The 21727-nt window shown below is 40.1% G+C and overlaps 1 protein-coding gene across 1 annotated transcript in view; it reads left to right on the forward strand.

Annotated features, from left to right (window-relative positions):
- The window catches only part of kcnh5b (potassium voltage-gated channel, subfamily H (eag-related), member 5b), a 117966-nt gene that overhangs the window by 46734 nt on the left and 49505 nt on the right, over positions 1-21727 (forward strand). The gene's annotated exons all lie outside the window — the stretch shown is intronic.

Here is a 21727-nt window from a genome sequence, read left to right on the forward strand (position 1 = left end):
TTAGCGGATGCTTTTCTAAATGATGTGTCTCACACCACACTACAACTACAACTACACACTCATACTCAACTACACTACAAATTACTGTTTTAAAACAACAGTCCCCAAACAGAGTTTTACATGGCGAAACCCAGTTGATAATAATTTTTAGTGCTCAGGCTCCACACAGATCTGCGGTGATATAATAGATGGCAGCCACATGACACATGATTAATAACAGAAAATACTCCCTGTGGTTGATCTGAGGCATCATCTGACCCCTGGAGATAGCAGTAATCTATTATTGGTGAACCTGGAGATGGAAAAGCAGATTACAGTTTATAGATGGAGAAGATTCTGTTTCTTCTTGTCTTGTATAAAAGGTCTTTGTGTTGTGGATGAAATGCCCTTTAAAACAAACACAACAGCTGACCTTGTGTTTTTTTCCTCATTTCCAAACACTGTTTCACAGTGAGCTCTACAGCCACACTCTCTGTATGTATTTAATGGTGTTCATTATGGCTGTTTATTATAAACATGTCATATGGGAATATCATGTACATATATGATTTTTCCTTTTTCTGATCAATTCAGTATAACAATCACAGACAATGCATGTTTTATGTCTTTTTCATATTTGCAGCTTTAAGCATCCCCTCCTGTTGGATAAGCAGGAAAATATCCATCTTGTGCCATACATTTAAGAAAAAAAAAACAACACAAAAATCTGTTTTCCCAGTCTGACAAGGCTTAGATAAATGGTTCATTTCTCAGAGAGCCAAACAAAGTTGTTCTCTGGTTTTCTTCTTGTCTCTGGCTTGATGGAGCTTGTGTAGCAGAGTCTGTATCCTGGAGCAAAAGTTACTTTCAGCTCATCAATTATTAAACGATATACACACACTGCAAAATGAGAGTGCTGTTTTCCACATTGACTCTTTGCCACTTACCTGCCCTCCTGGAGGCTTCTCAGGCATAAGTAACATCTTTTTGTCTATTAGTATGATTTTATCACTGATAAATGTGGCTATTATTGACATTTACTCAATAATTGATAATATACAGTATCTATAGTATTTACAGTGTCTACTACCTATCAAAAATTGGCACTTAATATAGTGTTTTGTAACTTCAGGCCATAATACTCAATTTACTCCTTAAATCCTTTTCTCAAGTCATTTAATCCTCAAATCCAGATTTTCTGATTTTAAAATAAATCTGCAACCATTGTGAGATTATTTCTACCTGTGTGCTACAGACACTCACTTTTCAAATTACCCATACAAGTCAGAAAATCAGATGAAACATTCATCAATCCATTTTCCATGCATGATGTTAAGCAAAAGATCCGGGTGTCTCTCTCCCTGGCCATATCCTCTTGCTCTTCTGGGGGAGTTTGGAGACATTCCCAGGTCAAATGGGACATATAATCCCTCCAGTGTATTCTGGGTCTGTCCCATTGTGTCCTTGTAGTCGGACATGCCTGGAACTCCTCCTGAGGGAGGCATTGGTTCTGTAGACTCTACACCGTGTCATGACCATAGGTAAAAGTAACATACAGCAGATTAGATGAAATTGTTTGTGTTGCTTCTAGATTAAATCATTTGCAAAATGAGTTAATGTAAATGTTATTCAGGCTGTGACCTCCAATATGCTTTGGAACAGTTTGCAGCTGAGTATGAAGTGTCTGGGATGAGGGGCGGCACCCTGTGAGTTTCTGTCCCAAGTGTTCAAATACCTCCAGATGAAAATGAATGTGAGATTCCCTGACCATGCCACTGCCCCTCAGTTCACCTGGGAGGGATTCCCACAGTTTTGCACAGACTAACATAGATATATGTAGACAAGATCATCTATCTGAAGTCTCAAACATTTTGTTTTGGTTTGACTTGGTTCTTTCACCGAAACAATGCAGCATCAGAATTTCACCAATTAGGGGGTTAAAGGGTCCTTTTCTCTGTGGATTTGTCCCTTAATACCTCCAAACAGCAACACTGTGATGAGATGACACTAACATTGTATACAGTATAAGGTGTATCATCAGTGTGGTCCTAATATTCCTTCCCAGTTCTCAGCCATTTACAGGATTACAATTACCACACACCATCATTACAAATCAATGTTAAAAATTTCACTAACTTGTAAACCTGCTTTATTTTGCCTAAATAAGGTAGAAAAATAATTTTGGAATTAATTACCCTGTCAGTCTGACAACCCTTAATAGTACACACACAGCGGATTTGTAGTTTGGACGGGTGAACATATTTCCTTTATTTTAGCAGTTAGAATGCGTCTGAAACTACTTCCTGGTCTGGATTCACCAATGGAACAGCCATTGGTGAATCTTGGTTGCGTATTTCTAAATCTGTGTGTACAAGATGCGCAAAGTATTGATGGATGATACTGTTGTCATAACTAAGGAAAATATCTGGGAGTGATGTCATGCAGTCTGTGATTGGCCAATTTTTAGCAAGAACTTAAAAGCTTTTTTAACAGGATACACAAGTGTCGCCTATGCATAGTACACATCTTGAAGCTTATTTCAGTCTTCCAAAAATCCATTATTGTCATTTTAAGAGGACAATGAAACTAACTTGAGAGGACTTTGGGGATTTGTAGTCTAAAATGGCAGAATTTCATTTTTTTTTGTCTCTGTCTCCATCCAATCTGTCACTGCCCTGGTGTTTAGTATCAGGTCCAAGCCAGACCATCCCAGGGTTGTTCTCCATATTGTTACTGTTGGCACCAACACAGTAAACAGGCTTGGCTCACCAGTACACAATTGAGAAATATGATATGAGCTTCATGTGTCTGTTTTGCCTGCCGGTGACCGATAGTCTTTTTGGCACAGTGGACCATCATGCATCCCACCAGCAGGCTGTTTCCTGAGTAAGTCAACATGAAGAGTACAAATGAAAAGGAGAGAGACAGAGACATACAAAGAGAACGACATACGGAGAGAGAGACATAAACAAACCAAGGTTTCATTCATCATCAGTTCTGGGAGTTGTGAAGCATCAAAACAGAGATTACAAGGGTTGGTTGAACAAACATTTATTTGAATGGAGGGTTACTTTCAAATCAGTTCAATTCATCCTTAAATATATGGCGCAAAATCAAAAACAATTGTTATCTCAAGGCACTTTACATACAGAGCATTTAAAGAAACCCGAACTTCCCCCACGCACCCCAGCAAGCACTTGGCAAGGAAAAACTCCCCTTTAATGGTAGAACCCTCAGGCAGAGTCGGGCACTAGGTGGGCGGCCATCTGCTTTGACCAATTGGGTTGAGAGAGAGAGAGAGAGAGAGAGAGAGAGATACACACACACACACACACAATGACGATAAAATTAGCAGTACAGGGTCTTCCTCTCTGCGGGACAGCTTTCCACAAGAACCTGTGAGATGAGAGAACACAGAAAACTCTGGGGAAGAAGTAAAGTTAGTGAAATGCATTTATGATGAAATGACACTAGTAACCACAAGTAAGCCTGCATTCTGGGAGCGCAGCGTTCTAGGAGGGTAATATGCTACTGTGAGTTCTCTAAGATATGATGGAACCTGACCATTAACATCTTTGAAAGTGAGTAGGAGGATTTCAAATTCTCTACATGACTTTTACAGAGAGCCAGTGCAGTGAGGCTAAAATGGGAGCCATATGATCTCTTTTCCTAGTTTTTGTCAACACAGGTAAGTCTTTAGGGACTTATCAGGGCTGCCTGATAATTAATTACAATAGTCCAGCGTAGAGGTAACAAATACATGGCATCATTCTGTGACAGAATGTGCTTGATTTTTGCAATGTGAAAAAATGCAGTCCAAGAAATTTGTTTTATGTGGGACATAATCAAATCAAACACCTAGATTCCTTACGGTGGCGCTGGAAGCCAAGGCAATGTCATCCACAGTGACTATCTCATTAGATAATGTGTATCTAAGGTGTTTGAGGCCAATAACCAGAGTTAAGTAGGAGCAAATTGCAGGTCATCCAGGTTAATGCATGTTTGGAGTTTATTTAATTTACTTTCATTACTCATAACTATGCGATGAGGATTGCTGTGATCCATCCATCCATCCACACACTACACATCTTCATTCTGCCTTTGTGGGGACTTGAAACTATTCCAGTGCTCAGTGGACAAGAAGCAGGGTTTGGAAAGGTTTGTCATGTGGCACATATTGAATTTGTGTTGTGAACATATAAACAGGAATCTGATATTCTCAGATCTGTTCTAGGCTTCTATGTTGTTTCAGGTCTAAACTTTGTAAGCACAGGTATCAGACCCTGTTTAGGCCATTTAGAAAAGAAGAACAAAAGTAAAGAGGCTATCAAAAAGTGGACACAGGCAAAGAAAAGGAAATGAAATAGTGTCACCTGCATTTTGTTGCATTACCTGTTCAATCAATAGAACTTTTTTAGTCTGTGCTATTTTTCTGTTGTCACACTTAGAAATGCCATTGCTTGGAGTGAAGGTTTATATTGTTAAGCAAGAGAGCAAGAAATAGAAAAATGTATGATGTAATGAAATGCAATGCTACATTGTTTGTGTCAATTCTGTGGGGAGTTTTGAGGCAACGATGTGTGAGGCTTTGTGGAGTCATAGTGAAATGTTTTTTCCAATATTGTACGCAATCACATACGTATATAGAGACAACTATCAGGAATGCTACAACTGTCACGGTTTGCAGAACAGAGGACCCAAGCGCAGATTTACAGATACACAGGTATTTATTGACACGGGGGAAAAAGTATCCAGAGGAGCGGCCAAGAGGCGGCGTCAGGGACAGGCAGGGTAAATTCCAGGGCGGGCGGCAAGAGACGAGGTCGAGGGCAGGCGCAGGTCCGAGGGCTGGAGACGGGAGGCGAGGTCAGGTACAGGCGTGGGACGATAAACAGGGGCTGGAGACAGAAGACGTGGTCAGGTGCAGGCGGAGGTCCGGGGTCGAGCACTAGGGATGGAGAGGGAGCTACTGCCACGGAGGACGCGAGACAACACGTACAGGAACGGTAACAGAAGTAACGATCGGACCAGGAAGACATGGAACACAGGGGTGTATATACACATCAGACAGGGGAGGAAACAACGAGACACAGGTGAACGACATTAGACAAGAGACAGCCCGTGACAACAACAAAAACACAAACCAGAGCCATATAAATGACATTAGAGCGTAATCAATACCTCTCAGATTCAATGTTTCATAGAAATAATATTTCAGTTTATAGGGTTTTCTATTGTTCTGGTCATTCAGTGAACAGTACACCAATCATGTCATAAACCCTTCCGGCTCCTTGCCTGCTGCAACAATTCAGCCCGTTGAGATTTTCATCCATTCAAATTGTTTCTGCTTTCAGTAATGTCTGTAAATCTGATCTGCCGGAAAAGATCCACGTGACATTGGCATTGACGCCAACATTAGCTCAGTTCCAATCAATCCTGCATTATTTCTCAGGGATATCATTTCTGCCATTTGGGACTGCCGTTTATTTTTATCCTGCTTAATTGAAGTGCATAAAAATTACACTGCTCTAGCAGTCCCTGTCACTGGTGACTCTACTGTCTCACTTACAGGCAGAGGCGGACAGAGCTTCATTACTTAAGTGAAAGTACAGATACCGCTTGTTAAACTTTACTCCAACACAAGTAAAAGTACTTCAGTCAGATGTTTACTTAAGTAAAAGTACTGAAGTATTTGTTTTTAAAAGTACTTAAGTATCAAGAGTACATTTTTTAAATATTGTATTATTACTGCCACAGTGTTTACCTTTACCTATAGAAACCTCTTGGTTTTTATGGAATCTTTAATGTTAATACCTTGAAGAATGTAACAAATTAAGAAAATAATATCATTGACAAAATAGTCATTTTCATATTTTTAAAATGTTATTTCATTCAACATTCCAACTTGCTCTGATGATTTAATTAATGACTTTATGGTTTAAAAAGACCAATCTAGGCCTTCAGGTAAAGTACACTCAAGACATCAGCAGTGGTGAAATGGGGATTATAGTATTCTTTGTGACGTTGTCATAAGAATAGCGTTCCCCCACTTAAATATGCATATGTACACAAATAAAGCCATATTCGGATGGGATTAGTTTGACGTGGGGTAAAATAATTTTACTTCAGGACGTCTGACTGTAATATTAATGACCAATTCGCACGGGATTAAGAAATCCCTGTATAATACCAGAAATGGGAGGGGAAACTTGATTAACGCACTGCTGTCACCAGCTGTTGCCATGGGCGTGTTACAGTGCTTCCTTATATCGTGTTCAAAACTTCATCAGCAGGAGGATAATAATAGCAAAGAATAGGCATATAGGGACTTCTGTACACGTTGATAATAATTAATGAAGACAAATATTACCCATCAACAGTGGTGGTAAAGTCTCGGCTTCTGATAAGTTTGACTTTCTTTTTTTATCGGTGTTCGTATGTCCAGAACACTTCGGTTTTGCCCCAGGCTATTATATTTCGACTGCCAACGATACCGAGGGCTTCTTTAAGTGCCTCCATGCACGAGAAACAGTGAAAACTACGCTGAAACAGGACATGACGGACTACCTACATACGTTTTTACAGGGTCGTATTCGCACGGGACTAGTATTATCTGAGGTCGTTTTTTCCGAACCGTTTTACTGAAGGTAAAAGTCCCCGTCATTATTTCGGACATTCTCCAGAATAATTACTGTCCAACTGAATCTGATCATTGAGTTTGCGTTCATGGTAGGAAAGCTGAAGGTGATTGCTGATAGGCTGTCCCTGTCAGTGGCACCTGTACCATCCAATCACGTTTGAGAAGGAAACAACAAAATACTGAATCCACAGGGTTTCCCCGCCTTTTTATTTATCTTTAGAAAAAGTAACGAGTACTCATGGTTATGGATAGAAATGTAGCGGAGTAAAAAGTACGAATTTTGCCTTTCAAATGTAGTGAAGTAAAAGTTATAAGTACTCCCCCAACATGATACTCGAGTAAAGTACAGATCCCTCAAAAGTGTACTTAAGTACAGCACTCAAGTAAATGTACTCCGTTACTGTCCGCCTCTGCTTACGGGCAGCAGCATCATTACTTTGAATGATATACAGGATTAATTTTACTGAATGAAATAATTTGTCCACCAAGATAATTTGATAAAAATTTGTATGCTAACTTGGTGAGAAACATTCCTTAGAAACTTCTGACCAAGTAGTGTTGTGTATTTTGTACTACAAGGTAACAGAATCTCATGGTTTAGGAACCAAAGATGTGAGCACAAACCACAGCCTTCAATTTAAGAGAATGTTTATAACAGCAGATACCCGCCCAGACACCCGGTTGGTAATGTGTCCTAAGACATTCAAGAGCTACTTTTTTAGTGATTTCACCTGTCTTGGCAGTAAAACAGTCGGAGTCAGTCACTTATTTATGTATTAATCCAGAGTGAATCAGAAATATAAATTGTTATGTTTGTTTTTAGATGTTTGTAGTTTTCACTCAGAGCTCTGGCAGTAGAGTTGTGGCCAGTCAAAGATATTAACAGGTAAGCTGTACGTTATTCACTTTCTCATGTCTGTGCTCTGCTGTACATGGCATCAGTTTGCAGCTCCTCCTCCCTCTTCTCATGGCAACATGCGAGGAGGAAGTGGTATTTTTCCATCATCACCATTTGTGTACAGTTTATGTCATGGAGCAGGACACACTCAATTTACCTTTTCACAGCTGGTGCTGGGATCAACTTCTGTACTTTCTAGATCCTGTTTGCTGTCAGTCGTGATCTGCAACAGATCAAACACAAAAAAGACAACATATATCGATAATGTTTAGATGTTACTCCAACAAGCTCATCTTAAAAAATGTTGCCTCAACATCAACTAAATGTTCTCTCCCAGCCATCTATGCCTCTGCAAAACGATCAATATCTTGTGTTCCCACCTTTCTTGTTTGTTCTTTAAACAACCATGTAAAATGACCAGAGTGATAGCTTTCTAGTTTTTAATAAAACAGTGAGCACAATTCTAAAATACTATTGCACTACAAAACTGAGTTGAGATACCCAAGAATAAAATCAAGGTTAGATAGAAATATATTTCTATACATGGACTATACATAGTTGCCTATGGTTAAAAGCAATTCAATTATGATAATTGGATTTTAATAAAGTAAAATGTTATTTCTGAATACCTTGCACCTCCAGGGCCAGTCTGCATCCCCATAATTGTAAGTTATTTCCTCTCCCGGACTTATATCTTTTCTTGCAAAGAGACACGGATGGGGCTTCCCATGAGTAGTTATGGTCTTCATCTTGGCATTTGGGTTAATATGGTCATCATTTACAAGTCGCCCAAGTGACCTATCATCCATTGCTGCATCAATGCTACAAGGAAGCCCATGAATAACAAACACAATTCAAATCATTCAATTACGATACAATCATTCATTGTTGTATAATTTATACAGTCAGAATCAACACAGTAGACTTCACAAACAAGCAGTGACATAATGCCCTGATACGCACCACCAGAGCTTTCCTTTAAAGCGGAACTCGAACATGAAGACTTTCAGACTGTCGTGGTAAAGCCTCCGTCTACTCTCACATTCTTGAGGGCTTATCAGCACACCTCTATATTCCACCAAAAAGTCGCCTTTTTCAAATGGAACGGTGGCGAAGACTCCACGACCTAGTTATTAAAAACAAACATCAGACTGGAAGTAAGTGATGATATTCAAGATGATGTTGATTAAGAGATTATTTAGTTTACCTTTAAAGTCGTTTATGTATCCGACATCCAGTCCCACTTTGTCCTCCCCAGAATGAATGCGAATTATTGCATCCTCCTTTGGGTGCACACCACTTCTTCTCTGCATGTCTTACTGTCACGCAAGACATTTTCAATAATTACAACAACAAACTGGATTATTATTAGATTTCATTTCACGTATAACCACAAAACAAACTAATAGTTGGGAAATCCAATTTACTACAGTTACTATGTATTGTGTAAAAGAAGTATTATTACCTTGATATGTTAACAGCTACTCAGGGTGACAATCATATCACCCTTAATCTTATTCATCGTTAAAACTGTTGAATGCACAGCAGCAGCAAAACATGGGAACACAATACACAATAATAACAAATAAACAAACTTATCCTGATCGAAATTGACAATATCAGTGTCATGTTCTGAAAAAATATGTAACTTAGTAACTATTCTCTCCTCCAGGACTAAAAAGTAAAGTAAAGTAGTTCAATTTAATGCCGTCAGTCCGTCCTCTGCACAATGCTTAACGAGCACGGTGCCACTTAACGAGCGCTCGTTAAACAGCTGCGTCATTCCGTATTGATTTGTGAAAGCTCCCGCAGCAAAGAAGCTGATCTAATGCCCACTGCCTTGACACACCTGCACGGTGGTGACGCGCCTGAGCAGCATCTGCTACACAATTTACAAGTTCTATTAAATGTCAGTCCTTCCTCTGCTGGTGTAATAGCTAAGCAGCTCCTCTATCCAGGCAGCTTAATGTGCTAAACTCCTCGTGATCGTAGCCACGATGCTAACCGCCAGGTGCAGTTTGCCAGAATGATTCCATAGCAAAGTAAGCATGCAAGTACCAGTTTTACTGACAAGCAAAATAGCTATACGAAAATTACAACCCACATCACTGCATAAACACTCTGAAAGTTACAGTTTACATTATTCTGAGAAATTCTTACCTCAATTAGTCGATCTTCTTCCAAAGCACATCGGAGATTAATCACTAAGGCTTCAATGATTAAACAATGGCTGACTCACCTTGGCAGGTGGAGTGATCTGCATAGTACCGCCCCCCGCGCGAAAAAAGTCAGCCAATCACAACAAAGGGCGCGAATTACCGCCATTTCCCGCCCGGTGTATCGAAATGTGTATGAAAGTGCAACGCCTTCACCTGTCTACAGGGGCGTCGGTGCGATACACTGGAACACAAAACTGGTTGGTGGTAAAAAAGGACTTTTGCTAAAAAAAAACACTAGTGGGTGCGGGGAGGTACTACAGGGGGTCGTGAAATTTGTGGTTGATGAGAAAAATTTTTTTTTTTACACCAATTTTTCCCCCCACAAATTTAAATGTCTTTAAGCACACATTAACATGAAAACAACATATTGTAGAAACCGTCTAGTCTTGCTGATCTGACATTACGCTGCACTGAAAAAGCAGGAGGGGAGGCAGCCAGTACCTCTGCCTCACTGAAGGGGGCGTTTGTGTCTGTGTGAGCACACAGGCTTGTTCTGCTATTGTTCTTCACCAGGTGTGACAGACAAATGGCATTGTGGGTAGCTAAAAAAGTCAGGTAGAGAAAGTCAAGTCATGTCTTTCATCCCTAGCAATAATCGCTATTGAGACAGAGAAACCTTTAAAACTAAAAGAAGATAAAGAGGACTTTTTCACCAAAGTCATAGAGATGTTTGTCCAGAAGAATAGGTGAATGAACTTCATTTACAAGTAAAGGCAAGACATGCAAACACTCACTGCTGTACAGTCCACTACAAAAATAAAAGACCAGCCCTTTTTAATAATAAATAAAAAAAATTATATAAAACAAGATAATAAATAAAAAAATTGTTTTAAAGAATAAAACCATATTTGTCTTTTTATTGTGGACTGTATTTTATTTCATTTGTATTGAATGAGTATGAATTGTGGAATTGTGATGGCAAATTAAGAACACACAGAGGGTGCAGCAGAGCAAATGCGCTCTCTCAGAGCCGCTATAAAGTTTTGTACTTCTTTGGCCAAATATGTACCTATGTGTGTGTAAAGAATACTGATATTGGATATGAAACATAGTAGTCAATGTGCAAGCAGCCAATTGAATGGTGTGAATTTATGCTACTCTGTTACACTGGCTTCAATAGTTCAGAATTGAATGCACAATAAAGGGGTAGCTATGTTTATACATTGCACTAGGCCCAGTTTGACACACACACACACACACACACACACACACACACACACACACACACACACACACACACACACACACACACATGGTTAGAGTAAATAGAGGGGATGAGTGAAATGGACCTGAAGTGAAGAGGAATTTCAGGGCCAGAATTATTATTGTGAACACAAAGAGTGGGTTATCTCAGAGCAGCAGGTTTGTTACTTTACAGTGAAGGATCTTGTACCACACAACAAGAAAGCTCTCAAAGATTCAGATAACAGTGGTTTGGAACAGTTGGCAGTGTACCTTACTAGTGTTGGGGCCTAGTACACTAGGCGGTCATGAGTGTTTGATGCCTTAAACGGTAATTAAACAGTTATGTTTGTAATGGAGCTGGCTGTAAAGTAACCCTGATCATATCCAGTGATTATGATCAGATACAATGATATCACACATCCTCTTGATTTTGTCATTGTTAGCAGGCAGACAGGGCTGTCGGCTTTTTAAACAGGCTTGTGCTCGTATTTGAAATGTGAGTTTGGCTAAATCCAATGGCAAGCCTTCTTCCTCAGGATGTATTTTTCTTCTTGAGCCTTGAGAGAGTTGACTGAGCAGTGAGTGTAGTGCAAATTGCTTACCACAGAGCAAAGTTAAGGCCTCTCACTTTGAGGTGTGGAGAAGTTAGCCATGGGATACCTCCATGGCATGTGGTTTCAGCATGTGCAGAGGTTGAGCTAACACCTGAGAGCTTCATTCTTTCCCCCCAGATCCTGTTCCTCTTTGTGTTACAGCCTGTTGTGAATATGGATGGAACTTGATGGGGAAGGACTCAAACTCAGTGCCAGTCTGTTGGTTGGAAAAGAGTAGCAAAATGAAAGAAAAAACAAAGAATGTCAGAAAAAATTGAAATGTAAGGAAGGTCAGGAGACTGTAAAGAGGCAAAGCTGAGTCAACTTCCTGTTTAAACTCTTCTCTGACCCGTGCCCCACTCCTCCAATTCAGACTCGATCTCTCTTGACAAATGTTGGCACCTGGGGCTGCCCGTGACACAGATGTCTCGTCTTGAGGGAAAATGGCAGACAGCTTAGCTCTTTTAAGCCTGTTTGGCCCTGTGGTCAACAGTGGTGAAACGCAGACATGCCAAGTTTGGAGGGACACGTGCTGGTGTAAAATGTTGCGCAGGCATGAGCTGGTTGATTCCATCCCTCGCTCTCTCTTTCCATCTTTGTTTTTCTGTCAGTCCCCTTTTCTGCCCATCTGCTATCTGATGATAGTGGACGGAGAGTGACTGTACTATGATCTCAGTCAACTCTTTCTATTTGTGTTGAACAAAGCTGATCTATGTGACTCTTCCTCCGTCTGTCTGTCCTCCTGTCCCTGTCCTCCCACATGTCATTGTGGGAGGACAACATTACACAATGTTTGTCACAAGTCAGTTTCAGATTAACGAGACACTTATGTTTTTCTGTGACCATCAGCAGAAAGCGCTCAGAGCTCCCGGTGAGAGAGGAGTGAATGCATTTGGTCACATTCATCTTTGATCCTGTTTCAATTGGATCTGAGAGCAACGTCAGACAGAGAGCGCTTGACTCTGCCTTGTTTGGAGGTGCAGACTCTAGTCTCCAGAATTTCAACAACATGTTGATCAGTATGAGAAACGGGTTGAAATAATCCCACCGCAGCACCATATGGCATGAATGGAACACAAACACAGTTTCTAAAGTAGGAATTTGGAGTCAAAATCATTGTTCAGGCTATTGTTTTAATACCTTAAAGCCTCTTAAAATTGTGATGTTCATTGTGATGCAAAGTAGAGGTAAATTAAGTACTTAAAGTGGTAAAATAAATTAATTTGAACCTTTCCAAATATAACCTGAATCTCGATGTTCTCAGCTTCTTTATGTAAGCTGCTTTTGGGTCAGAATCATTTTATTCCAGTCACAATTGCTCTGCTAGCAGCACTTGTCGCCAACTGAACACCTCAGAAACGACTTCCAATTTTGCTCAATAGTGTAAGTTTTTAGGTGTTGCATCTTGCGAACATGAGACTAATTTCTTGAGGACATGTGCAACCAGTGTTTCAAACAAACACAGAGATCGCATTACAACCATAATGCGATGTGTTGATAATGTTGATGATAATGATTGAGCACTTTCAGAACTTCTTTTAATTTGATTTAAGCCGTCAGTTTAATAATATCATGGAAACAAATGTTAAATTGAAACATCAGTGTCAAAGATGAATGGGACCTTGAGGTTAAATTAATGGATGTTGCAGGATAATTGAGCATTTTTGATTGCACCAAAAATTCATTTTTCATTTTTTGATTATGAGTAATTGATAACAGATTAAACAGACAGATTATTATAAAAGAAGTTTTTAGTTCTCACTTGTCGGCAAAAATGTATTAATGAGATAGAGATATTGTTTTCAGACTTCTGCCTATTTTTGCCGCATTGAAATCCTGTACAGAAGTACAGAATACTTAAAATATGCGGTATAGTTAACAAGACACAAGCACATCCACACAGATCTGCACACAGACACACAGCCTGAGTCAAACAAGTGTCGGCACAATGAAAGTTTGATTAGCACCATTAAAGGGTGATTTACATAATAGCTCATAATAATTAGCATATCACTTTATTGTATATATTTAGATAATGGAAGTAGCAGCTAATTATAGTTACATGATTGAATTGTTTGAGTTTTACTTTATGAATGTTTTAATGACTTTGTATGTGTTCACTATAGAGAACTGAAAGTGATTTCGTGTCAATGGGCACTGTTCTGTAAAGCTCTTATCAGCACTCATTTTCCTGACCCTGCAGCATACAAATGTAGTCAAGCATAACATGCAAATCATGTAGGAAAGAATGGTAGATTGCGGCATCTATTCTGCATTAAGACCACATTAACTGCTAAATACAAAGCTGAGTGGGTGCCGTGATCTCCAGGACCTTACCGTGCCAAAAGTGCATATTTTTTTCACATGAGTGACTACTGGGAATATAAGCCTTAATCCTGACAGTGTTAGCTCCGTGTTCAACCAATTAACTACACACAGCCGCTGCAGGAATTTGTGATTTGAACGTAAGTGATTTGTACATTTGTTCGTATTATTAAGCTACAGAAAAGTGTACAGCTTGTAGTCAAGTGTTGTTGGATCGTAGCCCAAGGGAATGGAGATGACATAGGTGAGTCTTCTGCCTCCTACACACTAAAACCTTGACTCGAAGTCAGTAGAATTGTTGTACAATTCACAGTACATGACAGTGTTTTCAAGTCAAGAGGTTTTCATTCTCCATGACTGATTGGTGACACGGTGACACCCACTACACAGTCTGTCTGCGGGTTAAATCCCAGATAACAGAAAGTGTTAGATGGAGTGCAGGAATGGTCCTTGTGTTTTGCTCCCATTGCCAGTCACAATAGGATTTACTGGTCTAGATACTGTACATCTCTTGAGCGTCTTTATTAACGTCTCACTGAACCTCTCAGCGTCAGCATTGTGCGAACACACCTCAGAAATAACACCAAAATAAGAATAATATGCTTGTTCTAGTTTGAATGCGGAGAGGAGATGCAAAATAATTGCTGCCAATTCCTCCTCATTCCTGGCTGCTTTTAATAGCCACTTAGATTAAGTGCAGAGGTGTGGGTACAGCGGCAGAATACAGTCTGAAAGGATTACATAAGAGCTTTCTATTAACACAAACTGCTCTGTGTAATTCCTACAGTCTTTAACTCACACTGAAAATGTCATGTATGACATTCTTGTCCTTGATACTGACCTAAGCAAACCTAAAGGTCATGGTGCTGGACTATATTTATATAGAGTATAGTTCATATGGTATATCCATAAGAGTGTAATCAATGGAAGACTGAAGCCACTCACAGGTGCTCTGAAAATATTGTTACTTTGTCTGGAACATTGTTCTACATCTACAAAAGATGTTCTACTCATTAGAGTGAAATATTGGATTTTGTAAATGACGACTTATATTGAATAGCTGTTAATTAAATAGTGAGAAACGATTTGTGACATTATTTCATCCTGTTGCTGACATAAATCGACATGCACATTTTCCAGGAATCTTCATTGATTCTAGTGCAACAACCTGCCTTATTTTTCTTGTGTCGCTATATCAACATGCCAATCGTATGAAATAATTGTACCAAGTTGATGTTTATAGCAAATACCATAGGTCAAAAATAATACCGGATTTTAAAAATTAAACCATTAAAAAAGAAAAATGTGGAAGGACTCGGTTATAAAGGAAATGATCTGATAAGATGGACATTTTTTACTGTATGTTCAACATGAGATCATCTCAGACACATATCACTTTCCCCTCAGTACACATTGCCAAAATATCAACAGTTTTAGGGAATTTACTTTACATGAGTTTATAATCCTTGGAATGATTTGAAATAATTTGTATTTAATTAAGTGTTTATTTCCTGCCACTAATACTTCTATATAATACTATTACAGCAAAACTGTTACATGATCAGTGCTTTGAAGAGGTATAGGTACTCGAACGTAGCTGTTCAAATACTACAGAAACCGTATTCTATTTTTTTCTGTTGAAGGTTCAGAAGGACCTGACACATACATTTAGACAGAGAAAATCTTGTCTGATCTCCTTGTCTTATGCGTCTCCCTGTCAGTATTTCTCACAATTTAAAGGAAGGAATTGTGGAGGTAATTAAATAGAACAGCCGGATCAGAGAGGTGAGTCTTGTCAAGACTGCGGAGCGATGGGAAGGAGCCAGCGCTCTGATCCTGCTGGGCGCTCAGACATGACTTAAGCTTTGTAGAAAAAAAAAAATCCATGTTAACAAGTCATTTTGTCTGGTGGTGAGTCTTGTTTCTTAATGAAAGCAGGAACAATCCACCTTTGCAGAGGTGGATTCACTTAGTTCTAATGGTGTATGACCTTTTTGCAGAATACATGTAGGCTGCGCTGTCTCTTAAGTGAAAGGAATCCATTGGAAGATAATTCAAATGTGACAAACTGGCCACTCTGGTGACACCTTTATAGCGTATTCATTGAGGTCTGTCTGACTCCTTCGGACAAACCTCAATGAAACGCTATAAAGAGCTTTTGTAAGCTCACTTCAAAAAGTTGCAATGCAACACCAAGAAACTCTTGAAGCAGGAATCAATGGATCTTATCTTGGTAGAAAAACCTCAGGTCATGTTTTTTTCAGTTTTTCTTACCTTGAATACTTTGTCACTATGTCCACAAGGTATTAGTTAAAGGAGATCCAGATCCAGATGCAGACCTACTTTTCTAAACATTTTCTTTTTGTTAATCAACAAATGTAGATGATTGTGTAACTTGAATGAGTGTTTTGTAGTTGCGACTGATAGAAGAAAGGGATGGCATATGGGATGCTCACTTGAGAGTCTCCAGTTAGCTGGGAATTGTGGGAATTACCTGGGCTCAGCATGTTTGGCGCTCCTGGTGATGCACGCAGCCGAGCGGAAGGATACGGCCGACTTGGCCCCGGGGAGCCTGGCTTGATGGCTGCAAATCCTAAAAGGAAGAGACTAAGCGGACTCAGCAGGAAAAATAGGGGGGGGGGATGAGAGATGAAAGGAAGGAAAGAAGGGAAGAAAGGAGGAAATGAGAAAATTGAGGGGACCACTGAGGAAAGAGCCTTGTTTCCCTGTCTTATACTTGTTTTGTATATATTGCAGTGTTCCTATAATTTGTACGTGTTCTTTGTGCTCTCCTCATATTCGAGGTGAAGGAGGTGGATGAGAACACTGCCATGCTTCTGTTTCAGTGTAAAGCCAAAAAGAGAAGACAGCAAAAAATCCTTGAGGAGAAACAAAATGTTCTGTAATGTGGTGATATTCTCTGGTGTCAAGGAAAATAATATGTGAAATGTTTCTAGAAGGGTAGGAAGAAGGAGACAGGAGGGAGGAGAAGGAGGAGGAGGCGGGAAGCGAATGGGAAGTTGGAAAGAGAACGAGACAGCCCAGAATTTCTTCCTCCCCTCTGGCTTCTCAGCTCAGATGCCCTGATTAGTTTGGAGAAGAGAACGAGAATGAGAGAGACAGAAAGAGAGAGAGAGAGAGAGAGAGAGAGAGCGCGCAAGAGACAGAGATGCTTGGCTGAAGAAGGATTGATGAAGAAAAAACAGAGGGAGGTGGAGAGGGCTGCATGTTGTCTTATGTGATCATGTGGGGTTGGGTTGAAGAGCTGTGCATGGCTATGACGTCATGGGTAATTGATTTAGAGTGAAAAATAAAAATCGGCTATAGTCAGGGGTTGAAAACGCTTCAAGTCTTGCAGCTGTGTGTGTGTGTGTGTGTGTGTGTGTGTGTGTGTGTGTGTGTGTGTGTGTGTGTGTGTGTGTGTGTGTGTGTGTGTGTGTGTGTGTGTGTGTGTGTGTGTGTGTGTGTGTGTGTGTGTTTGTGTAAGTGGTTATCAAACGCAAACCTAAAACCGGCACTAGTGCACGGAAAATCAACTGGACAAGCAGACAGATCAGTAGGTTGGATGCATCTGATCCAGCGAGCCTCCATGGAGAGATCAGACGTGTTTGAAGATGAGTCATTAGTACAAAAAGATCTCCATGTGGCTTTTGCACTGATGATCTTAACTTGTGTGTGTAACTGTGTGTCAGTATCTATCTTATTTTAAGTCATTTCACTGAGCCACAAAGCAAAGTAGGGTCGTGATCCAGGGAAAGGTTGGATAATGGGTTATAATAGATGATGGGTATATGTCTAGTTCATAGTTAATGGGTTGTGGAGTTTATTGTTTGTGCTGTACAGTTTTTAATAATTTTTAACATTAATAATAGAGAAATATTTGAAAACAGTTTTCACAAAAAAAGCTAGTGGCTTGAGTTTGTAGCTGTAATTTTGGTTTAATATCTGCTCATTTTCTGTGTTCTTCAACTGACTTTACACAGTCTTTCAACCATCCAGGAATACAGTGAATATCCGGTCAGTTCCCCCACATCCCGAACCTCCGGAATTTCAAAACCCTGGCTATAGTCGTGGGTGTATGTGTGTGTGTGTGGGCGCTCTTACAGCAGCGGCACAAGCCGATTAGTCCTCTAATCCATAAAGGGCCGTCTTACTCTTTCTCTTCCTTTATCACTCCCTCTCTCTTTTCTCTTTTCCTTTCTCATTATCTTCTGCCTCTCTGTCCTCTGATGCTCTCTTCTATTACTCCTCCCCTCTACTGCTCACTTATTCCTCATTATTTCCTCACTCTGACTCATCAGGGTCACTGCCACTCCATGAACATCAAGTGGGCTCTGCCCCCCCACCAAAAAAAAGATCCATTACAATATCATTTCATGTTTCTATAATTACACTTGTGTGAGGAGAGGATGGCTGCCCTGAGGTTTTCCCTCGCCATATCCTCCTTTGGCATCTCAACACACACTCATTTTTATTTTATTTTAAATTTTGTAAATTAGTGTAAGTATTTACAATGAAATATTTACCTCCATTTAAGTAATCAGAACTAATTAAACAAAGCCATGGGATTTAAATGACGTGTTATACTTCATTTATCTGAGCTATTTTTGATCAGGGACATATCTTATATCTCATTATTGGTGGGAAAAGAGTTAAAATGGAGCAGTGGCTATCAGGTGGCAAAAGGAAAGCTTTTAATGGAGACTCAACATCAAAAAGGAAAACATCAGTGGAGCAAAATGATTCTGTGAAAAGAAGAAGTTGTAGAAAGTAGTCTGAGTACCTGTCGCTGTGATTTTCAGGTGTAAGACCAGTAGATGATCCCCTGTCTGTTTGCTATGCTCAGAGTCTTGTGTATTGATGTCAGAGTTGCGATTAAAGGTTTGGGTGGGCCACAGAAGACTTTCAGATTTGAAATTGGGCCGCTGCATTCTTAAGTTTGGGAATAGCTCCCCTAGTGTATTCCAGGTCTGCCGGGCAGTCTCCTCCCTGTTGGATGTACCAGGAACGCCTCTGCATGGAGAGGTCCAAAACCCCTTAGCTGGCTCCTTTCAAGAAGAAGGAGTAGCAGTTGTCAGGCTAGTAGTGTGCACACTGAGAGAAAACGGTTTTTTAAACTCTTAACAAGTGTTGAATCAGCCTTACTCCTTCTCTCCTGAACCAGTTGATTTGGTTGAGATAATCTCATTTATTTGGCTGAATTCTTTGTTTTACGAAAGTCAGACTTGTTCGGAATTTTTACATTTTTCTTATAAATCTTTGGGATATTAATGTGTTCAAACCACTTTTTTTGTGTCTTGTTGGCTCAATATTGATTGTATTCTTCTGAATCATTGATAAAAAAAGGCCTTGAGATGTTCTTCAAGTTTAGTTTTCCTTCTAGTTTTTTCACCTATTTTATTTCACCTCCCCTGTTTTTTCCAGAATTCAATTTTGCACTCCAAGCTTTCTGAGCACGTATGTTCTGTGTTTCAGCAACAAGCAGCTTTACATTCACAGCCTGCCTCACACGGTCTCTTGGGGACTGTGCAGTACAACCACAGGCTTCTGTTCTCGGCCACTTAGACCAAGTTGGAATTCAGCTTGAATCCTGGTCCCTGCTTTGCTGATGGACTCTTCAGCATCACTTTACAAAAATGAGGAGAATGTCAATTACGTATTTTACACACACACACACATTTTCCCCAGCTGGTCCATTGTGTTTTTCTTGTGGTCACTAACTTACTTTGTGTAGATAGTTTATAAACCTCCTTTGAGCTTGGATACTGTCAGAGCATGATTAGAAAGTGTCTCCTTCATTGTTGTGTCCTCTGAAGGTTGTGTTATTGTCTCAGTCTTATTCTCTTTCATCCTAATGCCCTCTTCTCCTCAGAAAGTCACAGTGACACTGGTAACAGAATGCCAAGCGGGTGAAGCGAGCCTGCTGGGCACCTTGGCACAGTGAATAATAAATGTAAAGACAGGAGTCTAAGTTTCAACTTCTTTGCTGTGTTTGTATAAACAAAGATCTCTTGTCTTAGATGCTACAAGCAAAATGTTTAGCTTTTTATTTACCCTACAGATGTGCTTGTCTGTCCAGAGTCTTCCTCTGTCTTCAACATACTGCCTCCAGACCTAAAGCAAATCCAGCACGCTCTGCTTCTGTCTTTATTTATAATTCAGCAGCAAGAAACAAACTGGCACGAGAATAAGGGCCTTCCTCTCAGAACAGTCTGTCATGTTTTTTCTTGTTACATCCTGTTTATAATGGTTCCGTCCAGGGCTCAAGAAGTTAACTTAGGTGTCAGTGTGGGGCTTTGTACTGCACTCTTACAGCTGTTAGATTGTGTAATTGTCTCCTGCTGTGGGTCTGGATTGATTGTTGCTTATCATTCGCAAACACTTCAGAGTACATTCAGTTTGTTCAGAGTACCTAGATTTGGAAAGCAGTTAAAAAAAATAATTAAAAACATTTATCGTAATTGCATTGGAGAATACATACATAATCGGAATACTTTAAAAATGGCAATACATCATTCAATCATAATGCAACTTGTTCATTGGCTTTTGTGAGGCATCATATTTTGTAGGCGACTATTGTAACAGTAATTAGGATTCAGTTCATACACTGAGGCCAACCAACAATCAAACACTACAAATGGAGTCAGTACGTCAGATACACGTCAGCTGCATTTATAGTCATCACCTGCCTCATAACTGTCTGACAGGAAGTTGAATTAACACTGCAGTGTGTTCCAACTATGCAATGATTCATGCTTCACTTTGATTTAACTCACTTTTCATAAGTTTCATGTCCTCCTCTCCTCATATTTGCCTACATGAACATGTGTATTTACATTACGAACATATAGCAGACGCTTTTATCCAAAGCGACTTACATTACATTACTACCCATTACAGAGGGGGGAGCAGTTGGGGGTTCGGTGCCTTGCTCAGGGGCACCTCGGCAGGGACTCGAACCGGCGACCCCCCGGTTCCCAAGCAGAAGCCCTACCGACTGAGCTACTGCCTGCCTATCTGTATCTGGCTTTGAGTGTCAAAAGCTGTCTGAACACAACATTTGGTGCCATTGCTGTAGTTCTCAGAACTGCTGCTCAAACCTTCATGCTGCTTTTTAGGTTTCATTTGTTATTTACAGTTAAAATATGAAAGAACACGATCCAGTAGGGAGAAATATATGATACTGAAATGGGCAAAACAATCCTCTTCAAATGTTGCTTAATATATCATTTATTTGTGTTTTTTGTGTAGTGTGAGAGTGTACATCACATTGTTCTCCACTTCTTTATCTGTTAAAGTGTGGTGGTGTTAGAGTAGACCATGTTGGCTGTAATTGGACGGGAAACCAAAGTTCCCATGCGTGTGCTGATGGCTGGAGTGGCAGCAGGATGTGTGGATGAACGACTGAATGTCTGTTCAGCCTCCTCAGGCAGTGTGTGGGGCTGTCAGCGTGTGGGGCTGTCAGCGGAATGAGTGAAGGGAAACAGTGCTCTGTCACCCCGACCTGTCTTGCTTAGCCTGTTGACATGGCAACCGTGGAAAGCACAAATTGCATGCTGTGTGTGCTGACTGACTCCAGTTTTGAGGATTTTGCTGTAAGTTGATCAGAGACATCGCATGTTTATGTACTGAAACTCACTGCGGTTCTGTGTTTGTTAGGTGCATACATGCAGGAGAGCAAAGGTGGGAGGTAAACAAGCTATATTTACAAGAACTTTATTTGTATACAGCTTTGTACTGGTGTTTTATTGGAGTTTTGACATTTCCCCTCAGTACAGCTGAACTGTCTGAAAACTGCAGTGATTTTGCAGAAACTTCCAAAATATTGCTGTTAAGTAATGGCATGATGAGTAAGTACGAGTATGAGTTTTTTTTTTACTTTAAGGAT

This window comes from Genypterus blacodes, unplaced genomic scaffold (assembly GCF_046128005.1).
Source record: "Genypterus blacodes isolate CSIRO-AG114 ecotype Tasmania unplaced genomic scaffold, CSIRO-AGI_Gbla_v1 ptg000033l_1, whole genome shotgun sequence".
Classification (NCBI taxonomy): domain Eukaryota; kingdom Metazoa; phylum Chordata; class Actinopteri; order Ophidiiformes; family Ophidiidae; genus Genypterus; species Genypterus blacodes.